Genomic DNA, 715 nt, shown 5'->3' with positions numbered 1-715 from the left:
GAATCTAGTAGGAAATATAGAAGAGATTAAAAAGGTCTGTGGTTGCCATGGGTTTCAAAGGAGGGACTATGAATATCCTAAGTCTAGAGAACTTTCAGGACCTTGAAATAATTTGTGTTAAACTGTTATGATGGACACATGTTATTATACATTTAACCAGAGGTATGGAGTGCACATCCCTAAAAGAGAAACATAAGGGTAAACTAAAGAGTTTATCTATTTACCGTCCATGTAGATTCATCAGTGGTAACAAATGCTCACTCTGGTGGGGAAAGGTAAGTAGGGAAATTGTCCACGTGTTGGGACAAGAGGTATATGGGAAACGTCTATACCTTATTCTCAATTCTGCTGTGAAACTAAATCTTCTACCAAGTTGGTACTGGTGCATGCACACTGAATATTTTTTAGAATATATAATATTAGAAAGATGGACATGCTTCTATCTTTAATTTTTCCTTAGTCATTATACTTTAAAGATGTGAGAAAATAGAGTTCTCTAAATGGAGCAGACAACAAACTGTAGCAATTGATTCATAAAACCTAGAAAAACACACACAGGAAGTAGAACAACAACGTTCTCACGTCTAAATTCATGTGTAATGTAACTTATGACAACACCGATCATTATTTCCTTGGTTGGTCATCAGATAGCATTTAGGGCATCATTTTCAAAGGCATTTGTCTCTGCCCATACACACTGTTAACCTAGCGTGTC

Source organism: Bison bison, unplaced genomic scaffold (genome assembly GCF_000754665.1).
Source record: "Bison bison bison isolate TAMUID 2011002044 unplaced genomic scaffold, Bison_UMD1.0 scf7180017855593, whole genome shotgun sequence".
In the NCBI taxonomy this organism is placed as follows: Eukaryota; Metazoa; Chordata; class Mammalia; order Artiodactyla; family Bovidae; genus Bison; species Bison bison.
The sequence above is the reverse complement of the archived record's forward strand: the minus strand, read 5'-3'. Positions refer to the sequence as shown.